At 43.3% G+C, this 24,318-nt stretch overlaps 1 long non-coding RNA gene across 1 annotated transcript in view; it reads right to left on the bottom strand.

The window, feature by feature from the left end:
- LOC110257242 overlaps positions 1-24,318 on the bottom strand; it is a 155,249-nt gene that overhangs the window by 127,372 nt on the left and 3,559 nt on the right. Inside the window, exon 2 of the long non-coding RNA XR_002339602.1 lies at positions 17,230-17,360. This is a non-coding gene — a long non-coding RNA (uncharacterized LOC110257242). The remainder of the gene's footprint in view (positions 1-17,229; positions 17,361-24,318) is intronic.

The following is a 24,318-nucleotide window of genomic DNA, read 5'->3' as shown; positions in this document are numbered from 1 at the left end:
TTATACCCATGTGATAAGAGCTCTGAATAAAAAAAAAAAAAGCCATTAGTGTTCAGGTAGAAAACAAAGACAAGGGGGTTTTGCCCAGTTTAGACAGGGTGTCATAGATGGTTCTCTGAGGAAGCTCTACTTAGCTGAACTGGAGCAAAAGGAAGAAGGGAACAACAATCCAGGGATATGAACTTGCCCTGGAGCAGCTCAGAGCTATGTGAGTCTCAGGAGCACAGCATGGCCAGATGGGCTGGTACACATCACTGAGCAGGGAAAGGGCCTGAGATGAGGCTCAAGAAATCATCAGGCGCCAGACCAAGCATGGTTTTAGATACACAATAAGGAGTTGGTTTTTTATCCAAAACAAACATGGCAACCACTACACATCTTAGTTACAAGGGAGTAACGTATTCTCAACATACCTTCAAATGAGCACTCTGGCAGCTGGTTGGTAAGAGGGGAAGCAGAGAGAAGACACAGAAACCAGATTACCTATTACCAAGCCCAATCCAGTGCACCGAAGGATTTTATAAATGAAGTTTTATTGCAACACTACGTGATCATTTGTTTCATTTTATTGTGGCTGCTGCCACATCATTACAGCGGAGTTCAGTGACTCAGAAAATACTGTCCTCTGGAAGTTCCCATCATGGCTCAGTGGTTAACAAACCTGACTAGTAACCATGAGGTTGCGGGTTCAATCCCTGGCCTCGTTCAGCGGGCTAAGGATCCGGTGTTGCCATGAGCTGTGGTGTAGGTGGCAGATGTAGCTGGGATCCCCCATAGCTGTGGCGGTGGCGTAGGTTGGCAGCTATAGCTCCGATTAGACTTCTAGCCTGGGAACCTCCATATGCCACAGGTGCAGCCCTTTAAAAAAAAAAAAAAAAAAAAAAAAAACCTGTATGGCCCACAAATCCAAAAATATTCACTATCTGACCCTTTGTAGGAAAAATGTACCAGCCTCTGCATTAGAAGCCTGTAGCAGTAGCCGCAATACTATAAGACGGTAGTTAATTAGCATTTAACCAAGAATTATTTTTTTTAAAACCAAGAAATTATTGAGTATGTGCTTAGGATAGACAGGAGCCTGGAAATATAAATGCTACATAAGACCAGATGTCTTCTTGGCTAACGCTAATCACATCAGGTAATTCCCCTCAATGACCCTGACAAAATCTACTCTTGCAATGGCTCAACCATTCCCTTCTAGCCTTCAACTCGGGTTCAAATCCTTCCTCTCCATTTCCCCTGAAAAATGTGCTCATTGATAGGCACCCCGAGCACACCTTCAGTGAAGGGAGAGACAATGGAGAAAAAGGCAAATTGGGAGCTTGGAGCCCTGCAACTCCCAGTACCTCTCATCTGACTAATTATACAAGCCAGTCAATCCCTATTTCCCCGCCCCCACCACCTCCATTTTTAGGGCCACACCTGCAGCATAAGGAAGTTCCCAAGCTAGGCATCAAATCGAATTGGAGCTACAGCTGCCAGCTTACTCCACAGCTACAGCCACGCAGGATCTGAGCTATATCTGTGACCCACACCACAGCTCATGGCAACACCGGATCCTTAACCCACTGAATGAGGCCAGGAATCAAACCCGCATTCTCATAGATACTAGTCAGGTTCATTTCCACTGTGCCACAACAGGAACTCCATCAATCCCTACTTTTTAAGATGATTGCATTTCTGCCATGTTCCACAGGAATCCTGACCAATATAACAGGCAAGTAACTCTACAAACCTCAGCCTGACACCAGGGGAATTCAAATTGCTGGTACACTAGATCTAGCTGGTTGGCTGGTGGGTGTCTAGGCCTTCTACACTTCAATTTTGGCCATCAGGGTTTCATCTAGCATCAGACTTTGCTAAGAAGAAACCTAAGGAAGCTCTGGTACAAAACCAAGAAACTCTACCGTCCGCTACCTCTGGGGCTGGCTTGGTATATTAACTCGCTCTGTGATTTCAGCTAAGTCCTTCGTACCCTTAAATTCCCCACCTTAAAATGAGGAAGTTGGCTTTTCTGCACCACTTGCTCCATTCTCCAATTCCTGAGCTTAGGTCTGTCCGATGCCTCCAAGAAAATGAGCATTTTTAGGCCATCACTCTGGGACCGAGGTGACTGTTTTCACAGAGCGTTATTTGATTTTGTTCTGAAAAATTTAATCTCTGAGCCACATGCAGAGGCAGGAGTCTGCTATTTACATTGGACTTCTCGTTCTGCCCTGACTTGGGCAGCCTCCACACACTCGGCAGGGCAGGGACGGGCTGAGGGGAAGGAGAGCACTTTGTTTTTGCTGCAGTTACGTGTCTCATGAAATATTCCAAGTGCTTCTTGAAAAACCTAACAAGCAAGTGTGAAAAGGAGATTTACACATGTCTTACAGGAGAGCATAACGTATGAGGAATTCTAAAGAGGGCTAAGAATGTTATTTTCTTGTTACCTGTAAAAGCGCCTTATTTTAAAAGTATCAAATCAGATCAAGAAGTTCTCTGGCAATGTTTTCTTGTTTCCAACCCATAGCCCCCTTTCTCCTGAGCTCTGTTATTCATCAACTGTCTGACTACAATACAGGTCAAGATCATCAGTGTTTCTAAGCTGGGGCACTATTAGCATTTTAAATAAGACTTTTCATTGTGTTTCACTGTTCCCAGCATTGCAACACATTTACCATCCTAGCTAGATGCCAGTACAGTCCCGCATCATTGCCACAGTCAAAAAAATATGTGTATACATTTCCAATAACCCAAGGGGGGCCTGGTACAATCCCTTTCCAACTCGAATTTTAAAAATGGGTTACGTCGTGGCGCAGTGGTTAACGAATCCGACTAGGAACCATGAGGTTGCGGGTTCGGTCCCTGCCCTTGCTCAGTGGATTAACGATCTGGCGTTGCCGTGACCTGTGGTGTAGGTTGCAGACGCGGCTCGGATCCCGTGTTGCTGTGGCTCTGGCATAGGCCAGGGGCTGCAGCTCCGATTCAACCCCTAGCCTGGGAACCTCCATATGCCGCGGGAGCGGCCCAAGAAATAGCAACAACAACAACAACAACAACAAAAAGACAAAAAAGACAAAAAAAATAAAAATAAAAAAAAAATAAAAATGGGTTAATTGAGGGCCAGAGATGTGACATGATTTCCCAAGATTACACCAGTAAAATAGGGCTAAGGAATGGATCTGAAGCCACATTTTTTTCTTTCTTCCCTTTTTTTTTTTTTTGCGCTTTTTAGGACTGCGTGTGTGGCATATCAAAGTTCCCAGACTAGGGGTCAAATCCAAGCTGTAGCTGCAGATTTATGCCATAGCCACAGCAACGCCAGATCCGAGTTGTGTCTGAGACCTACACCACAGCTCACAGCAATACCAGATCCTTAACCCACTGAGCAGGACCAGGTATTGAACCCACACCCTCACGGATACTAGGCGGGTTCATAACCACTGAGCCACAACAGGAACTTCCCACATATTTTGACCGTCCAATCCTCGTCATCTTTCTACTGCCTTAACCCATCTCTGAGAGCTGCAGGTTTCCACCCTACAGTGGATGCTTTTATTCCACTTAGAACCAGATTGTTAATATTAATACCAACACTTAACTACCAATTACACATTGATTGCACTTGACTCATTCTTTCAGTGTGGTTCAGCCCATTTTTTCCATAGTCATGAGGGCTTTTATTACCATCGGTAGCTCATCCTGCTTGCACTGGTTAGTGGGCAGGGAGTAGCCTATCAGAATCCCAAAGCAGCATTCTAATTCTTGCTTGGTGGCTCTTGAGGGAGCAGGGAGATGAGTCAGTGGGTGTACACCCAGAAGGCAGAGATAAAAAGTACACAATACCTCAGAAAGCTACTCTGTCCATAAAATCCCAGTATTTTTGATGTTTGGAGCATGTATGGTCACTATTTATGTCGTCCCATGAGTTACTCCTATATGGTGACCTACGAGTGGTCTGTAATGTCTAGAGGGGGCCAGGTTTAAATAGCTAGCAGTAGTAACATATTATGATGAAATCTGCTCATCCCTTTCCCACTAACAGCTCCCCAAATCCCAACCTGTTACTAGGTTCGAAAGGAGGAAATAAACAGAAAGGAAAAGAAATATGCTCCATTAATTAAAGTCAGTGGTATTTGCATTGCACTCTCCTGTTACAAAAGAGTCACAGGAAATCAGGATGGAAAAATCTTCCTGCATGTCATGTGTCTCGGACTCCTGCACATTCACGCACACCTGATCCATCAATATTGTATGAAGGTGAAAAAGGACAGAGCCTTCAGCACTCTGTGTGCTCATGGTATTTTCAGAGCAGTTCATGAGCCTCTTTGAATGCATTTGCTCCTTTGAGATGTGCTTCAGATGAGCCCATATGATCAATGATGGAGTGATGCCCAGTCACTTCTTCAGAGTTTTGGTACCACAACAGGTCTGGAGTTGCATTTTAATAGCAACACACTCTTATCACCCAGAGTCTTTTTTTCTTGCACAAGAATTTTAAAGACAAAAAAACAGATTGAGTCAATAGTTTAACACAAAGTGAAAAGAACAAAGCTAAGCTCCCACATTTGGATACTTTTTAGCCTAAAGCTTTGAAAGCGCTGCATACAAGTGCATGGGGAATGCCAATTTATCACTAATATCAGGGGAAAGTGAAATAAATATATACACATACATATACACACCCCAAAGAAACAAATAATGGCAGGGTTTTCTTTTTCATATTTTTGGTAGTGTTATCTGGAACTCATTAGGAGTCCATCATCATTTAACTTTGCTAAAATATCCAATTATGGTTTTGCTATCCAGGAATATAATTTTTTTTAATGTTTCCTCATATCACATAGGTCCCTTAAAACTAAAATTTTGCAGCATTCCTGCTGCGGTGCAATAGAATCAGTTCTATCTCTGGAGCTCTGGGATGCAGTTACGATCCCCAGCCTGGTCAGTGGGTTAAGGATCTAGTATTCCTGTACCTGCAGCATAGGTTGCAACTGTGGCTCAGATCTTATCCCTGGCCTGGGAACTCCATATGCCATGGGGCAGCTAAAAAAGGAAAAACAAACTAAAATTTTCCCCCCACTAAAGGAGGGTCAGTTTTGAGCTATGAAAAAAAAAACCCTTTTCTATTTTTGACAGTAATCTTTCAGAGGAACAAGAGAAACTAGCCTGGATCCTGTAAAAACAGCAGCAGCCAAACACAAGGGTGTCCTCTCAATCTCTTCTTTTGTAAAGCTGAGAGCTACCCAAAGTGTTTATCCAAATTCATTCTTCAACAAATATTTGTCCCAAACAAGGAAAAGGCATACACAAATTTACTGTTAGCAAAGAGAGTTAAAAAAAAAAGTTAGGAACAGAGAGAAAGAAAAGAGAGACCCTGAAAAAAACTCAATTATCTGGCATGCCTTAGAGCTAGTCATAACTATTTTAAATTACTTTGCATATAAATATCAGTTATCCCTATGGGAAAATGTAAAACCCAAAGAGAACTGCCTAGAAGTGATTGAGTTATAAATCTGGTATTATAGTTGATAAAATTATACCATAGAAAAATGCATAATTCCTTTTCCCACACCCCCCTATTCGCCTTCAATTCTTTCCTCTGAAGCATATTGGCAAAATAAAACTTTCTGCTCGTGAAAAAACACAATACTGACAACTTGGAGGCAAATCAAAATAACTGCCACAGACAAAAATCAATAAGGTGGATCTTCAACTCAATTATTTCCCCTCTGAGGATGAAGAGCGCTCGCTGTGAGGTGTTTGTAAATATGCTCTTGGTGTCTATTGGGTTTGCTTAAACCTAGGGTCACCTTTCCATCCTCACCATTTCATTCCACCTCCTCCCAAGGCCTTGCCTCCAGCCTCAAGAGGGAACCATCTGAAAATTATCAGGGAGAGGTGGCTGTGTTGCTGCAGACTGCAGATGGTAAAGGGGTAGATGATCTTAGCTTGAGAAACTTGCCAGAATGTGGGGAGAAGAGTTTTCAAAGCGTTTAAGTCAATCAACTTCAATCAGTTTAGCTCTGGTATTCCTTGACTGATACAAAGAGATTTCAAGTCCTCCCACTCCAAATAATCAAACTCCACAAGCCAGAGAAAATCCCTTTGGTATCCCCTTAGAACCAACTATAGTGTGTTATGAGGCCCTGGCAAAGCCTTAGGGCACCCAACTTTATAAATATAGATAATGTAAGTAGGACCATTGTTTAACTGAATATCAAAGGCAGAGTAGAAGCCATTTGGGCAGAAGGGTCAACAGAAACCTTGTGAATAAAGAGGCAAGAAACTGACCAAGACTCTCCTTAAGCTCCTATAAGCCCCTTTCAACCAGGCCTCATCTTTGGACCTTGTTCTCCAGAGTATAGCACAGGGACCTATATCTGATCACTGGCGACAGACCATGATGGGAGACAACATAAGAAAAATAATGTATATGGGGAGTTCCTGTTTTGGCGCAGTAGAAACGAATCCAACTAGTATCCAAGAGGATGTGGGTTCAATCCTTGACCTCGCTCAGTGGATCAGCAATCCAGTGTTGCTGGAGATGTGGTGTAGGCTGCCAATGCAGCTTGGATCTGGCATTGCTGTGGCTGTGGTGTAGGCTGGCAGCTATAACTCTGATTGGACTCCTAGCCTGAGGAACTGCCACAAGTGTGGCCCTAAAAAGCAAAAAAAAAAAAAAAAAAAAGTGTGTATATATATGTGTGTGTGTGTGTGCATGACTGGGTCACTTTTCTGTACAGGAGAAACTGACAGCACATTGTAAATCAACAATAAATACTTTAATAAATTTAAAAAAGAAAAAAGGAATCTAGCTAACTCATTGAGAACCTCTACCCTCTGAGGATAAAGGTTTTCCTCATCCCCTTCCATCCTCCAGGGGCTCGCGGCTCACCTGGGGCTGCCTTCTGCAAGAATCCCGTTAAATTGGTTGAATCAAAGTCTCCCCTTACCCTTGATGTTTCCTATTAGTAATTTCTGACCCTCACCTGGCCCCTTGGCCCTAAACATGACTTGGCCGTGTATTATTCAGAATGGAGAGCAAGTCTATACTGAGGTATCTATTCCCCTCTTATGAGCGTTCCTCAGTAAATCTGTTTTTAGCACTTAACTGGTGTCCAGCTCTGATATGCTTTGACAAAATTGCAAAAGTGCAACAAAGAAGGGGAAAAAAATGTCTATGGAAGGGCATTTCTTGGGTGGGTTTCATGTAAGTGAGCACTTCCTCTTTTTTATTTGTATCAATTGACCTTTTATGTCCAAAAGGGTGTTAGCTCAGAAGTTCCTTCTCTTTTTTCTCCCTTCCACAGAGATGGCTGCTGAAATTCAGGATTTCCTATGGCTCCCATGACCATGGCTCAATGGAGACTCTTCATTTTTAGAAAGGGAGCTACATTGCAATAAAATAGGGCCATCCTATCTATCTGATCTAAAAAAGAACTTTTGAAGGTGCTCAGGTCACTTTGAGCCTAACTGCTTCAAGTTGTTTTCACTTAAAGTCTTATTCAGTAATCAGTGAGGTTCATAATACTCTTTCAGTAACATTTTTTCTCAGTCATCTGAGCAAGTGCTAATACAGTAGAAGTGAACATTTGGAAAGATTTTTAACCACAAAATCCCCAAGAGGTATTTGTGATTTGAGGGTGGGTCAAAGGAAGGAAAAAATTTTAATAACATAGGAAATGCAATTAACCAAGAAAGTCCTGAGCCTCATATATTCTGGGGGTTTTGTTTGTGTGATTTTTAGGGCCGCACATGCAACATATGGAACTTCCCAGGCTAGGGGTTGAATCAGAGCTGCAGCTGCCAGCCTAAACCACAGCCAAACCAATGCTGGATCCCTGACCCAATGAATGAGGCCAGGGAATCAAACTCACATCCTCATGGATACTAGTCAGTTTCATTTCTGCTTCATCAAAATGGAAACTCCCTATTCTGTTTTATTAGCAATGTGGAGCTTGTTTTTGAACTTGTCTGTCTTGTAGGATGAAGAACAGTAAGATAAACCAGAAAGGCTGTGACCAAGACCTTGGTTATAGCTTCTATTCTAACCACATGCGTAGAGTAACAGGCACTCAGGGAGGTAACAAGACATACAGCTGGAAAGGGAGGTATGGGTAGGGTGGACAGACAGCCCACAGAACCTTAACTATGTCCAGTTAAGGCATAGTGATGGTTTCCCTGGGCAAGGTGAGCCATCAAAGATTTTGAAGACAGTGAGGGCCTTGATTGGATTTGTGGTTTAAACAGTTGCCCTGGAAGCACTGGTCTTTGATCAATCAATGGGGGGGGGGGCACCATAGGCAGAGAAAACAGCTGAGAGGCTACTGTGATAGACAGGGGATAGTGAGGGCACAAAGCAGACAAGACAGTAGGGTGTGAGATGATGGCCATCAGAAAGCTCTGCAAAGAGAGGCAAGATATAAGACGGGCTCTGTTCAGAACATGCTGGCTTCCAAGACTGGCATTTGCAGCAGCAAAGATATAAGGATGAACATGGGTACCAGGCTATCAGAAATACAGAACTTGAGAATCATCTAAAATTCATCGAGTTCCTGCCAGAATCCACACACCTTCCTCTATATGTGAGGTACTGAAACAGCAGATTCACCCACACAACTAAACCTGTTGCAAAAGCAAAGCAAAAAGCACAAATGGCTCTTAGGAGCAGCCCTGCTCAGCTGCCCAGACCTGGAAGAGGCTTTGCTTATTCCCAGCTTCCCCCTCCTAGCAAACTCTTTCCGATTCTACTTGGGTTGCTCGGCAACAGGGCCAGCCAGTTGCTGGGTTAATCCAGTACCCTCTGGCCCTTCTCTCTGGGTGAAGATACCACTAGCTCCTGAATGCTGCCCTCCGAGTGCAAGGGCGGCTCCCCCCAACCCCAGGAGATAGTTGTATTCTGAGCACCTTCTCAGCCCGTATCCCAGGACTTGAACACTGATGGTTCATTCCTCTGCCTCCACTGCAGCCTTCTTTGTTCCCCTCTGAATGCACTGCAGCCAGTTTGGGGGGGGAAAGTTCTCCTCTTAGCAAAAATTTCTAGAAGACTCCAAAATTTGGGTCTCACAAGCTGTTGCCCAGGTGGTTATTTCATCTTGCTTCAGGAAACCATGAGCCTCCTTCCAAGTCTCCAACTCTGCTCCTTAAAACTGTGAGTTAACGATACTGGGAGACATCCTAAAAGTTCACTGATTTGTGATGGGTTATTTACTGATGGATTCTCCATGCAGCTGGGCATCATTAAACACTTAAAATCAACTAAACTTACCGTGTGTGCCAGTATGGAACCACCACCGCAGTCTCCATTCAGTGTAGAAAAAAAAAAATGCATAGGGGTGTGCACTGCTGAGCTCTCAGCTAGGAAGGGGGCTCTAGGTGCTTGTATGTGTCTCAAATAGCTCTGTTGAACACTGCTTTGAAATTATAAGTGGTCACTCTCAGAATGCAGTGCCCATAGGTTTGCTCCAGCTGTGCACAAGTCGAGGGAAACAAAACTTACAATGAAATCATTCTCGTCACTACGTGACTTCTAATTCTATGGAAATTGGTAAAAAAGAAAAAAGAAAAAAACTAGTTTTCTGCTAATGGCTTGGGACTAGGATACCATTTTTCCAATTACTCGCAAAGAGCAGAGATTATTAACCCTGTGATTTTATTCCAGGGGGACTGTTCAAAATCGCACTTGCTGCCATCCACAGAGGTTAAGGAGTGAATTATGAATGGCACAATGATAATGAAATCCTCAGAACGAGCTCGTGAGAGGTTTTCTTGGTAGAATGGGAGATGGACAGAGACAGGAAAGGCAAGGATTAATATCGTGCGGCTCTAAGACACTCCATTTGATTTCAGAGCCATCAAGAAGCCCCCAAAGCCTAGATCTGAGAATTCGCCCTAATGCCGTGCAACCAACATTGTGAAGCCCTTGTATCCGAGAGGCTGTAGAATTAAATGCAGTGGGTACCAACAGCAACGGCACGGCTGCCAAAGGACCTTACCTGGAGCCTCCTTACAGCTTCCACCGAACAGGGATTTGTTACCAAAGGCTGCCCTGGGACGCTCTCAGCGCAGAAACAGAAGTGGCTCACACTGGCTGCCTCCACTCCCTCTATAATGAGTTCACAAGGGACCTGTGAGGCTCCAGCCCAGGTGATCCCACCAGGTGCAGGTCTTTAAGAGGCCGCCAGTCATTGTTGGGGAGGGGGAGGCAGGGGTGGGAACTGAAGGCTGTGGAGCCTGGGCTCTGGTTGCAACCCCCCCTTCAACAGGGAGCCACGGAAAAGTTCTTATAGCATCTGTAGGGGCATCAGGAATGCAGAATCACGGGCCCCACTGCAAACCTACAGAATCTGCCTTTTAACTGGATTCTCGGGCACTTCACACACACACACAATGTAAGTAACATGCAGGCTGAGCTATGCTAATGAGAAATGCTGGCTGCGTGGAATACAACGCAGCAGAAAAGAGGAGGACTGTCCTTCTCAGCCTCACCTTACAAATTGTTCAAAACTTAACTGATTTCTCAAATCTTGGCTTGACACAGATGCATTGGGAAGAAGAAGGTCCTGCAGAAAAGCACTTGGAGTTCCCTTCATGGCTCAGTGGTTAGCAAATCTGACTAGGAACCATGAGGTTTTGGGTTCCATCCCTGGCCTTGCTCAGTGGGTCAAGGATCCAGTGTTGCTGTGAGCTGTGGTGTAGGTTGCAGACGCGTCTAGGATCCTGAGTTGCTGTGGCTCTGGCATAGGCTGGCAGCTACAGCTCCGATTAGACCCCTAGCCTGGGAATCTCCATATGCCAAGGGAGCAGAAAAGCACAGCATCACACCCAGGAGAGGAAGGCAGAGGGTTTTTTTTTTTAAATCTTTTTAAAATTAATGTATTTATTTTAAGGCTCACACCCAAGGCATATGGAAGATCTCAGGCTATGGGTTGAATTGGAGCTACAGCTGCCAGCCTACACCACAGCCATAGCAATGCCAGATCCAAGCCATGTCTGCAACCACAGCTCACTGCCATACAGGATCCCCCACCCACTGAGCAAGGCCAAGGATGGAACCCGCATCCTCATGGATACTAAATGGGTTCCCTACTGCTGAGCCACAATGGGAACTCCTCTTCTGCCCTTTCTGATCTCATCTACCCCTCAGGAAGCATGAAGATGTTAGAACCAGATCATCTTCTAAGCCTCTGCCTAGGCATTCATGGTCTATGGTTCCATCAATGAGAAGAATAATCTCTACCAGAGGTCTCAGGTGACAGATAAAAATGCCCTCCAACCGCTCCCCTTCACTGACCCTTGGATTACACAAGGCCCCTGTGCCAGAGCCTCTTTGGATCTTTTGGGCTCTCCTGATTGTGCTTAGCAGCCAATCACTCTTCCAGAAGACCCTGCATTTCTTTGGGGCCAGGTGGGCTGCATTTCCTGGACTCTGCTTCAGGGAGTCCTCTTAGTAACTCTAAAGATAGATATCTGGAATTCTAAGCTTTCTTCAGTATATTGGAGGAAATATACCGGAAGGAAGGATAACACACACACATATACATAATCTGCGAAGATGAAATTTCTTAGGTTTTTGATTATTTGTCATGTAATGAAAACCATCTCGGTTTTCCATAAGACACAGTAGTTGTAAGAACACCTGATCATTTTTTTCATGTTTAATTAAAGTGTAGTTGATTTGCAATGTTTTGCTAATTTCTGCTGTACAGAAAAATGCCCCAGTCATACATGTATATATATATATACACACATTCCTTTTCTTCTATGATCTGCCATCATGTTCTATCCCAAGAGACTTGATATAGTTCCCTGTGCTATACAGTAGGACCTCATTGCTTATCCATTCTAAATGTTGATTATTCTTAACAGCATCCCAGGGTTAAATGTCTCCTTAAACTTGATAGTTAAAGATCAAGTACTCTGAATTATATTTAAATATCCCTTTCATAATACCTTGATGGGGAGTTCCCATCATGGCACAGCGGAAGCAAATCCTACTAGGAACCATGAGGTTGCGGGCTCAATCCCTGGCCTCGCTTAGTGAGTTAAGGATCCGGCATTGCCATGAGCTATGGTGTAGGTCACAGACACGGCTCAGATCTGGCATTGCTGTGGCTCGGGCATAGGCTGGCAGCTATAGCTCCAATTAGACCCCTAGCCTGGGAACCTCCATATGCCGTGGGTGTGGCCCTAAAACAAAAAAAGACAAAAAAATAAAATAAAAATTTTAAAAAAACATAATACATTGACATTAGCTTTCAGGCTCTGAATATCACCATTATCAGGAAAACCAATGATAGCCATACTGTTCCACCTGCTCTCTGGAAGATTCCCTGAGAGTATGAATCACAGATCAGCTTCCTGGTCACTTCTACCCACCTACCAGCTCTGTTTCCTCCTTACAAAGCCCCTTAGCACCCCTCTGCTTCAGCATAGGCTTCCAGCTTTGTTCTCTACTTAAGCATCCCCAGTTCCTCCTAAGACACTGTTTAAAGTCTCTTTAGGAGGCTCACATCCCTATTAAAGGACAGCACTGGTCTTGAAATCCACATTCCGGACTTGGAAGAAAGCAGGACTCAAATATGGCTATTTTGCTGGTTCTCTGAGAAGGAAGTAAAAAGAGAGCATCACACAGCAGGATGTTTGCTGGGGCATAGTTCATGTTTTGTTCTTCCTGTTTGTCTCACCATGCCCCCCAGACTAGGTGGTGGGACCCTTGTTCTCCCATATTCCTGGGGAAGTCTGTGTTGGAAAGTTAAGAGAAGTTGTCCTCAGAATATCTTTAACTTGTGTTTTCCAGGATCTTGTAATCACTGGCAAACTTGGAGGGTGGCAAGAAGAGCAGAGAGAGGGTAGTGCCCATGCGATGAAAAATTTGAAGCAAGAGAAAAAAAAAAAGAGGAGCTGCCCCAAGAATGGGCAGGAGATGGAGATAATCCACAAAGTAGTAGAGACCTCTGCTGTGTGCTGTTTTATGAGGCCTGTTGTCGGAGAGGGGAACACAGCTGCCTGGGGAGACCAGGGGAGCTGGAGTCCAGTCAATGGAGATTCCGCCTGGGAACACAAATATTCCTGGAACAAGCTTGGCACAAAAGCAACTAAGCCATTCGTCTTCAAGAGACCCCACTCTCCCTACTCAGGCTTGGTAACAGAGATTTCAGGGGTAGCCATGGTAAACTGAAAATAAAGGAGTATGTCCCCCACTTTCTGGCAACAATTCATGTCTCCAAAACTTAGATGTGACCCCTGGGAAAGGGAGTGGAGCCTCCAAAAATGCCTTAAATGTACTTTCCCTACAGCCTCCCAGGTTATAGGTTTAGAGTCATTTAAAGAATATGAAATACCTCGAATTTTTAACCTCTGCACTTATTGTTTAAATTTTAATTCCATCACAACTGTACAAAGTATTGTGAAGGGACTCAAAAGAACAATTTCTTGGGGTTTCCGTTGTGGCACAGTTAACGAATCCGACTAGGAACCATGAGGTTGTGGGTTCTATCCCTGGCCTTACTCTCTGGGTTAGGGATCTGGCATTGCCATGAACTGTGGTGTAGGTTGCAGATGCGGCTCGGATCCCACGTTGCTGTGGCTCTGGCGTAGGCCAGTGGCTACAGCTCCAATTTGACCCCTAGCCTGGGAATCTCCATGTGCCACGAGAGCAGCCCAAGAAATGGCAAAAAGACAAAAAAAAAAAAAAAAAAAAGAAGAAGAACGATTTCTTGCCTCAGTGCAAGTCCTATCTAATCAAGAGATAATACTTTGATTTCTTTTGATGATGAAAGGAATTATAGCCAAGTAGAAAGCAATGTGATGACTTCTCATGTCATTTTATCTCTCTGTATCTTACTTTCTTGCCCTGATAAATTGGGATAATAACATGACTTCATAAAGATTACTGGTAGAATTCTAGTTCCATATGCAGATGGCCATATTAAGTTTTTCATAACCATAGGATTTGTAGAATTTATTTAGGATATAGGTTAGAAGCTTGGGTTCCAGTATCAGAACATCTGTCTCAGTTGAGACATGAGTTGTTTACACCCTGGCTCCATGTGAGTCTGTGTGATTCTGCGAAAGCTAGTTACCCTCCCAACACTTCAAATTCTTCAACTATAAGATGAGAATAATAATAGCAGCTAGTTTAGAGGTAGGGGTGAGAATTAAATAATATAATCCATGTGATGTTCCTAGCAAAATGCTTGATACATGCTAAGTGTTAATTAATGCTTGATATATGCTAAGTGTTAATTAACTATTATACATTGAGGAAATTGAGATATAACATTTTACAAAATTAAACATATCATTCAAATGTTAAGTCATCATTATTAAATACACGGCATTTCAGTTGGTTTGAAAAGAAATCTTCCCATGTTTTAAAAGAAATTAAACATCTGGACCTAAAATACATATAACTATAACAATGAAAGGAGAAAAAAGTCCATATCTACAGAGGGGGACTATTACTTATTTAGACCTAAAAATAATGCAACACTGTAATATAATTCATATCAAGTTTCCATAAATACTCATGAGATGACTGAGAGTTAAAGTATAATACTCAAAACTTATTTTTCACACATACTTCTGAATACGAAGATCTTTAAAATTAAACAGTTTTCAATGAAATATCAGAAGGATAATTTAGGGAAAAAATCCCATTTACCATCACATCAAAAAGAATAAAATACTTGGGAATAAACCTACCTAAAGAGACAAAAGACTTGTACTCTGAAAACTTTAAGATGCTGATGAAAGAAATCAAAGATGACACAAAAAGATGGAAAGACATATCATGCTCTTGGATTGGAAGAATCATCATTATCAGAATGACTATACTACCCAAGGCAATCTACAGATTCAATGTAATCCCTATCAAAGTACCAAGGACATTTTTCACTGAACTAGAACAAAATCAAGTTTGTTTGGAAGCACAAAAGACACAGAAAAGCCAAAGCCATCCTGAGAAATAAAAATGGAGCTGAAAGAAATCAGGCTTCCTGACTTCAGACTATACTACAAAGCAACAGTCCTCAAAATCATATGGTACTGGCACAAAGGCAGAAATCGATAAAAGGGTAGAAAAGCCCAGGATTAAACCCAGTGCCCTACTGTCAACTCATCTATGACAAAGGAGGCAAGAATATACAATGGAGAAAAGACAGCCCCTTCAATAAGTGGTGCTAGAAAAACTGGACAGCCACATGGAAAAGAATGAAATTAGAACACTTCCTAACACCACACACAAAAATAAACTCAAAATGGATTAAAGACCTACATATAAGACCAGATACAATAAAATTCAGAGTAAAACATAGGCCAAACACTCTCTGACATAAACCACAGCAACATCTTCTCAGATCCACCTCCTATAGTAATGACAATAAAAACAAAAATAAACAAATGGGACTTAATCTTAAATGTTTCTGCACAGCAAAGGAAACCCTAAACAAAACAAAAGGACAACCTATAGAATAGGAGAAAATATTTGCAAATGAATAGACTGACAAGGGATTAATCTCCAAAATTTATAAACACCTTCTGCAACTCAATACCAAAAAAATGAACCACCCCATCAAAAAAATGGGCAGAAGATATAAACAGACAAATTCTCCAAAGAAGACATATGGATGGCCAAAAAACACATGAAAAGATGTTCAACATCACTCATTATTAGAGAAATGCAAATCAAAACCACTACAAAGTACCACCTTATACGAGCCAGAATGCCATCATCAAAACATCTACAAACAATAAATGCTGGAGAGGGTGTGAAGAAAAGGGAACCTTATTACACTGTTGGTGGGAATGTATACTGGCGCACCCAATGTGGAAAACAGTAAGGAGATTCCTCAGAAAACTAAACCATTTGATGCAGCAATCCCACTCCTGGGCTATCCAGAGAAAACCATGACTCAAAAAGACCCATGTACTCCAATGTTCATGACAGCACTATATACAATAGCCAAGACATGGAAACAACCTAAATGTCTACCAACAGAGGAGTGGATAAAGAAGAGGTGGTACATATACACAATGGAATATTACTCAGCCATTAAAAGGATAGAAAACACAGCATTTCCATCAACATGGATGGACCTAGAAATTATCATGCCAAGTGAAGTCAGTCAGATGGTGAGATGCCAACATCAAATGCTATCACTTACATGTGGAATCTAAAAAAAGGACACAATGAAATTCTTTGCAGAACAGATACTGACTCACAGACTCTGAAAAACTTATGGTTTCCTAATGAGACAGGTTGGGGGGTGGGGAGTTACACTGAGTATCTGGGATGGAAATGCTATAAAATTTGGTTGTGATGATCATTGTACATGTAATAAAATTCAGTGATTAATAGAAAAAAATTAAACAATTTTCCTTCTTCTACCAGGCAGATGATACAAAGGTCTAATCAATAATTCATTTAGGCAAAGAAACTCATTATTCACCCAAGGCTATGATGAAAATCCTGTCAGGAAGCCTTGTTTTGGCTAAACAAGACAACTTTATTTAGTGTAAAGTGAATAATCTAGTGCTCTATCAATCATTCATTTCAGGATTAAACATTATGGATCTCTCTATTAAATATACATCCCACGCCTGGACATGTATGAACTTCTCTATTGCTTGGCCCTGAGGGATGGCCAATTCAGTCTTCTTGGAGTCTCTTTGAAACTACCAGTCCAGAAGTTTGGTCGTGGCTCAGTGGTTAATGAACCTGACTAGTATCCATGAAGACTAGTTCGATCCCTGGCCTTGCTCAGTGGGTTAAGGATCCAGCATTGCTGTGAGCTGCGGTGCAGTTGCAGATTCGACTGGGATCCTGAGATGCTGTGGCTGTGTCATAGGCTGGTAGTTACAGCTCTGATTCCACCCCCAGCCTGGGAACCTCCATGTGCCATGGGTGCGACCCTCAAAGGACAAAAGAAAAAAGAAAAAGAAACTACCAGTCCATTGGGTAGAACAAAAGCTAAATAAAAGAGAGTTTCGGAGAAGCCAAGAATTTGGAGATGGAAGTCCTCAAGCCAGTCTTTCACATAACCTAGGCATCGCCTTCATACTTACTCTGAAGTATGATTACTCTGTGTGAATACTACTGTTAATGGGGAGTTGACTACCCATTTTAATTAAAACTCTTTCCGTTTCGAATGGCAGGAAACCCAATTTGAACTAACTTGAGCAAAATAGGAATTTAACTCTTCATATCATGGAGCATGAATAGTCTAAGGTCATACTTACAGTCTTGGCATAATTAAGACTCAACCAACGTCACAGGGGTTTGTTCTTCATTCTCATATATGAGCTCCACTTCCTTGCGAGTAGACTACCCTGGAGGGGGCACAGTGGCAGCTGCAACATTCAATACGACTCTAAAATAATGAAACAGAGGAGAGGTATCAAAGGAATCAGTCCAAATGGAAAAGCAGAACAAATGGTTGCTTCGTGACCAAAATCCTACTCTTCACAATATTTGCACTGATGATTATTCTAAGGTAATCAAGTAAAGCATTCCTTTGGTTAGACAAAAATTGATTTTTGGAATTCCCACTCCCAGCCCTAAATTTGGCTTCTAGAATCTCATAGAATAAGACCACTTCCTCTTCCCAGTGGCAGTCCTTCAAGTCTTTGTAGACAAGCATCAAATCTTATTTGGTCTACTCTCCTTCAGGTTAAATGAACATACCAGGAAACAGACTTATTGGATCGAGAATAAATAAGGTAAAGTAGATACTAGAACGTTATTGTAGAACTAAATGTAACTTGTTTCTTTATCTTTGTTTCAAAGAAAATGGTTTTATTAATAAATTTGATAATAATTAGCAGTGGCAAGGCTATTGGGGAACAAACATTTTCAAGGACAATCAGGAGATTAGGTAATTTAAATCAACCATCCAATTGAAGACACACACACGCACACACATACACACACAAGAAACCTGAACAAAATATTTTAAAATATAAAAAAACATCAAAGATGGAGTTCCCATCATGGCTCAGTGATTAACGAATCCGACTAGGAACCATGAGGTTGTGGGTTTGACGCCTGGCCTTGCTCAATGGGTTAAGGATCTGGCATTGCCATGAGCTATGGTGTAGGTCACAGACGTGGCTCAGATCCCGTGCTGCTGTGGCTGTAGTGTAGGCCGGTGGCTAAAGCTCCGATTCGACCCCTAGCCTGGGAACCTCCATATGTTGTGGAAGCAGCCCAAGAAATGGCAAAAAAGACGAAAAATAAATAAATAAAAATAATAAAATAAAAAACATCAAAGAGCTGGAGTTCCTCAGCAGTAATGAACCCAACTAGCATCCATGAGGATGTGGGTTTGATGCCTGGCCTCACTCAGTGGTTAAGGATCTGGCATTGCCTTGAGCTGTGGTATAGGTCACAGATGCAGCTTGGACCCTGCACTGCTATGGCTGTGGCATAGGCCAACTGCTACAGCTCTGATTCGACTCCTAGGTGCTACGCTAACAAAAAAAATCAGGAGATCCTGTGGTGGCTCAATGGTAACAAAGCTGACTAGTATCCATGAAGCTGCAGGTTAGATCCCTGGCCTTCCTCAGTAGGTTAAGGATCCAGCATTGCTGTGAGCTGTGGTGTAGGTTGCAGACATGGCTCAGATCCCACATAGGTTATAGACATGGCTCAGATCCCACATTGCTGTGGCTGTGGTGTAGGCAAGTAGCTGTAACTCCAATTCGACCTCTAGCCTGGGAACTTCCATATGCTGCAGGTGTCTAAAAAGACGGAAAAAAAAAAAAAAAAAAAAAAAAAAAAAAACCACCACTAAATGAGGTTATTAAAAAAATCACCATTAGGGGAGTTCTCCTGTGGTTCAGAGAGTTAAGTATTCAGTGTTTGTCACTGCAGGGGCTCCCGTCGTTGCTGTGGAGCAGTGTAATCCCTGGCCCAGGAACTTCTGCAGGCCACAGTGTGGGCAAAAAACAAAAATCAAACAAACAAAAATGCAGGTAGTAGTTTTCAACGCACTGAATCAGTACCTCTTGGGGGTTGGACCCATGTATATGCCTTTTATTTATTATTTATTTATTTATTTTTGTCTTTTGTCCTGTGTATGCCTTTTAATGTGTTCCCAGATGATTCTTAGGCTCTCTGAAGTATGAGAACTGCCAACCAGGAGACATTCAGGCAGCTTGAGATAGACCAGAAACCCCTAGGTTCAACATGAGCACCCTGGATCTGTCCTCACTGGGGGCCATGCAGGTCCTTCCAGCAAGTTGCAATAAACATAGAACTTGCTGGGGCTGGAGAGGGAATTACAGCAGCAGCATCTTCCAGTCATGGAGTGCCCACCCTGTGCCAGTGCTCTCTGGTTGACACTCACTTAAGAGGAAGGTCTCAGTATCGTGTCTGATTTACCGGTGATGAAGCTGAGACTGAGAGAAGCCATGAAACTTGTCCTGGGCACCTGATCAGGCAAGAGAAGCTTGCAGTTCTGGGCATTTGATGGCAAAACCTGTGCTCTTTCCCCATATCAACATGTAGCAAGAATTTCCAACCATTGTTTTAAAAAGGTGGGGAGTGGAAGAGGATGTTGTAGCTTTAGGTGATGGTGGGTCTTTGGTTAATTCAAAAACTTTTTCACCATAGCATGCCCAAGGCCATATGGAGAAGCAAGCCTCAGCTGTCTTTCCTAATCATCTTGCTCCCCTAGCCAGAAGGTATTGTCAAGTTGTGTAATCTCATTCGGGCCTTTTTTGTTTTTGTTTTTTTCCATCTCAGCAAAGAAGGGTCTGAGATTAAGTTGAGGAAGAGATTGAAAACCAAAGCTCAGAGGAACAGATTAAAATGATGCAGAGGCATCCTGAAACAATTGAGAAAAAATGATAGGACTTTGTTGATGGAGCTGCTGAAGGAAGATAAGATGCAGAAGGCTTCTGGGAAGGAGGTGGGTGAGGGAGGAAGAGAGCGGAGCAGGGGGAGGAGAGATAAGCAGGTGGAGAACAGAGATAAGAGGCAGCAGAAGGGCAAGGCCAGGGACGAAGACCGCAGGAAGGGGTTCTCTGCAGGCTTTCCAGGTCATTTACTTTCTCTTTGGCTTATGTCTCTCAGGGCCCATCTGCAAAGGGAAGGAGGGGGCCATATTATTAATAGACGTTACCTGTTCAACCTGCACCTGAATGCATGGCCTCATTTGGTGGTAACTCCAAAGGCGAGTCTCTTCGAGAATGTGAGACCCGGGCCCAAAGCCCATCTGGCTTCAGGTCCTTTGCACTTTCCCCACTCCCAGTTCCTTGTTGGTTGTATTCAGGCAGACCTAGCCTAGGACACCTGATCTTACTAAGGCGACTGAGAATAACCTACACGTCCCAGTGGAAGAGACCTCTCCACCTCACACACCGGCATCCCCACTGTGAGATCATCAAGGGGTCAGAGCACAGGGTTAAGGCCCTGGGCTTTGGAGCTGCTCCAGAGCTTGAACCTCGCTCAACTGCAGACTCAACTGCAGGCGAGCTGCTTTATGTATCTGCACTTCCATCTCCTCATCTAACAAACCAGACGAAAACGGACAGCTCCCTCGTAGATTGTTATGATTAAATAATACATTTAGAGTGTGTACAGTAGTGCCTGGCACACACAAGTGCTCCTATCAAGTTAGCGATGACTGCTGGCCCTGTTGGTAGGTTCACGTGCAAAGCCAGGGGGCACACAGCAGCCACCCCATGAAATGGATATTGACCCCTTGGATCGAGGAGTCAGGACACTTGATTCCATTTATTTATTCATTTTTGGTCTTTTTGCCTTTTCTAGGGCCGCTCCCTCAGCTGATGGAGGTTCCCAGGCTAGGGATCTAATCGGAGCTGTAGCCGCCGGCCTACACCACAGCCACAGCAACGTGGGATCTGAGCCGCGTCTGTGACCCACACTACAGCCCATGGCAATGCCGGATCGTTAACCCACTGAGCAAGTCCAGGGACCGAACCTGCAACCTCGTGGTTCCTAGTCGGATTCGTTAACCACTGAGCCACGATGGGAACTCCAGGACACTTGATTCTAGTCCTGTCTCCCACATCAAGGAAGGAACACACACTGTACTTGACATCTCTGTGCTTCCACGGTTCTGCTTTATAAAATGGACATAAGCCCTTCCTCTGACAGAGAGTGCTATGTGTTTGAAAATGCTTAGCCAAGTACGAAAGGGCACAGAACTACAGAAGTGGTCATTTCCATTGCTCTAACCCTGCGCTTTTACAGAGCTGATGACTCTCTGTTGAGCTTACCAAATTTCACTGTAGCTGAAAGTTTTTGATGTAATTTGCCTTTATTTCTTAGGACTGAAGGTTCCCACCCCCCACCTCTGTGGATTCCTGACACTGGCATCAAAGTCAGAGTTCCTCAGCTCTGTGCCATATTCCAAACTCTCATTCTTTGATTAAGCCCTTTATTCTTCTTGCCTCTCAGGTCCATTAGACGTGATTCAAATTTCTGTATTGTGCATTTAGCATAATAAAGATGCAAATGGCTTTGTAGACTATAAGCTGCCTGGGAAGAGGGACCAGGTCTGTCTAGTTCATCGATGACCCCAGCACCCAACAAGGGCCCTCTGGCCCATAGGGGACACCCAATGTACTTTGGCTGGATAGGTGAATGCAGTAGAAATCAAGACTGTTCACCCAACAGCCATTCCTAATTTCTTCCATGCTAACTGATCCCAAGTCTTGGCCGAATGGCAATGTGCAGAGCCTGGGGGCTGAGTAATGATTCCTGTGATTTAGTCCCAGTCATCTCATTCTCCCTTGCCTGTGACCCACTGAAATATATGGCCAAAGAAATATATGGGAAATCCTCAGGTAACTTCAATGAAATTTTTCCCTTTTTGATAAAAGGTACGAGTCATATTAGGAGAAATTTCCATTTTCCATCTACCTCTTCCTTCTTGCTTGGGATGATTTTGTGTGAGGGCATATAAGAGCTGTGGCAGCCATCTTGTGACCATGAGGAAAAAGCCAAGAAAAAAAAAATCACAGAGACTCTAATACCTCATTTCCAACTAAAGAATGTTGCTTCCCATCCAGCTATACAAGGATCAAGTTAGGCCCCTGCAGCTGCTGTCCTTTGACACACCCTAAGAGAAGTTCAGGGTGGAGATCAGGAATGAGGCAATCTATGCTCTAGGGGAAAAGGCAGAACAGGACTTCAGATAGGCAGGTATTTTCAGGAGAAAAATTTTATGAACCTAGATTCTCTCATCTTCCCATACTTAGAAAAGCACGAAAAACATTGTTAGCCATCCTCATAACTACCAGTGACTTTTTACAAAGATGTGTGTTTGGTTAAATGTCCTCCCTTTGCCAAAATCATACATAAATATGATCTCCCATTCTATTTATGTACCAGAGGGCAGACAACTGCCTTTTTACCAAGGTTCTTGCTCTGCAACATAGGTTTCCACTTAACCCATCCTCCATGTCTCTCTTATAATCTTCTTGCCATCTCCTCATTACCCCTCTGATGCCTCTAAATGGATTGATAGCAACACTTTGACCCCTCCCAACGTTCCTTCTCTGTTTATCTTTTCGGTTTTCTCATTATCACTTTCCACAGACCAAATATCATATCTTGGTTTTTAATTACTTTAATGGGCCTCGTCCATAGTAATTGGGACACTTAGGTCATTAGCTTGTCTCCTCAGATCTTCTTGAGCAATTTTATTGATCATTTCTTTGAGCAAAATCACGTGGGGGTACTAGACCCACATAAACTTGTAACTGAGGCTAAGAGTTAGCCTGATTAATTAGCAACATTACTTCCTGGTGCAAAGCTGCCGTCCCTTTGGAATAGTGGTTTGCAAACATGGCTGAATATTAGAATTACCTGAGGTGCTTGAAAAACTCCTGATATGTAGGTCTCCCTCTTGCCAATTACACCAGGAGTTCAGGGGGGAGTTGAGCATCAGGATTTTTAAGTTCCCCACATGAGTCCAACAGAGAGCCGAGTTTAAAAATCAGTACTTTGGACCAGGGCTTTTCAATCTTTAATGTGCATGTGAGTCACAGAGAGACCTTGTTTAAATGTAGATTCTGCAGTTCCCATCATGGCTCAGCAGAAACGAATCCTACTAGTATCCATGAGGACACGGGTTTGATCCCTGGCCTTGCTCAGTGAGTTAAGGATTCGGCGTTGCCAGGAGCTGTGGTGTAGTTTGCAGGCCCAGCTCAGATCCCAAGTGCTGTGGCTGTGGTGTAGGCCAGCAGCTGTAGCTCCATTTTGGCCCCTAGCCTGCAATTTCCATATGCCGCAGGTGTGGCCCTAAAAAGACAAAAAATAAAATAAATTGCAGAACACTATTCAAATATCCTTTAAAAATAAATAAATGCAGATTCCGAGAGTCTGGATGGGGACTCCTGCATCCTTTTGCAGGTCAGGGGGGCGGCAGTGGCAGCATGCAGGAGTTCTGGGGCCAGGGATCAAACCTGCAGCAACCCAAGCCACAGCAATGACAACACTGGATCCTTAACCCACTGCACCACTGGGGAACTCCAAACATGTTGCATTTCTAACAAGGTCCCAGATGATGACAGTACTGGTCTGAGCCCCACATTTTCCCTAGCAAGGGTCGAGAATCTAGGGTTTATAGTCTTTTTTTTTTTTTTTTTTTTTTTTTTTGTCTTTTTAGGTCCTCACGCATGGCATAGGCAAGTCCCCAGGCTAGGGCTCAAACTGGAGCTGGAGCTGCCAGGCTACACCACAGCCACAGCAATGCCAGATCCAAACCACGTCTGCAACCTACACCACAGCTCACGGCAACAGCAGATCCTGAACCCGCTGAGCGAGGTCAGGGATTGAACCTTCAAATTCATGGATACTAGCCAGATTAATTACCACTGAGCCACAACGGGAACTCCTAGTAGTCTGTTTTAATGCTGGATATGAAATTAAATTCCTCTTGGGTCCTTACACAGTTACAGAAAAAAAAAAAAAAAAAAACCCTGCAATAAAGTCTTGAGCGAGGGCTGTGAATTATACAACTCACAAGTTGTTTTTGATCCCTAAAAAAGGTTTGGACTTGGGTTGACAAATCATCCCAGTTTGTCAGGGATGGAGGGGGATGTTGCATGCAAGGATTCTGAGTTTAAAACTGGCACAAGTTGGTCACCCCAGTTTACGGCAGCACCCCTAAGATAATATCATCCAAGCTTTGAACTTTCACACTCCAATTCCTCTTTGGGCGGGGAAAGGCATCCACCACAGGGTCAAGTGTGCACTGGGAAAAATAAGGGAAAAAATGCTGAGTTGCCTGCCCAGCAAGAACTTCAAGAATGTGATTTCAAAAGGATAAATAATCGGCAGATCCAGGTGGAATT

Source organism: Sus scrofa, chromosome 16 (genome assembly GCF_000003025.6).
Source record: "Sus scrofa isolate TJ Tabasco breed Duroc chromosome 16, Sscrofa11.1, whole genome shotgun sequence".
Classification (NCBI taxonomy): Eukaryota; Metazoa; Chordata; class Mammalia; order Artiodactyla; family Suidae; genus Sus; species Sus scrofa.
The sequence above is the reverse complement of the archived record's forward strand: the minus strand, read 5'-3'. Positions and strand labels throughout refer to the sequence as shown.